This window comes from Buceros rhinoceros, unplaced genomic scaffold, assembly GCF_000710305.1.
Source record: "Buceros rhinoceros silvestris isolate BGI_N320 unplaced genomic scaffold, ASM71030v1 scaffold9136, whole genome shotgun sequence".
Classification (NCBI taxonomy): Eukaryota; Metazoa; Chordata; class Aves; order Bucerotiformes; family Bucerotidae; genus Buceros; species Buceros rhinoceros.
The window spans coordinates 22,597-23,014 of NW_010418045.1; positions in this window are offsets into that span (position 1 = coordinate 22,597).

Consider the following 418-nt stretch of genomic DNA (forward strand, 5'->3'; position numbering starts at 1 on the left):
TCAGCAGGATGCTCTAAAGGGCAGTAATCTTCACCTCAAGTTTCGGTTGTCTTCTGAGTGATGTGGGAGAGGAAACTGATAGAAATACCAAGCTCATCTATCTTCTTGCCTTCTAAAACAAGAAATTAAGGACATCAAAAGGCTTTACAAACACCCATCTGTCTGAAGCCCCTAGCAAGTCTTCCCAAAAGCTGACTTGTCTTAACTCTTTCATTTGAACCATGGTGCGTATGTTGCCTAATGGGTTTTCGAAGGTCCTTGCAAAAGTCATCTTTATTGGAATCAACCTGTAGAGTTTTGTAGCCGTTACAAAAAAAATAGAGAAATACGGCTTGTAATTTGATACTTGTCCGTCTGAAAATCACCAGTAGTGTAGAAATTGCCTGATCTATATTTCTCTGAAGAAACATAAGAAGGA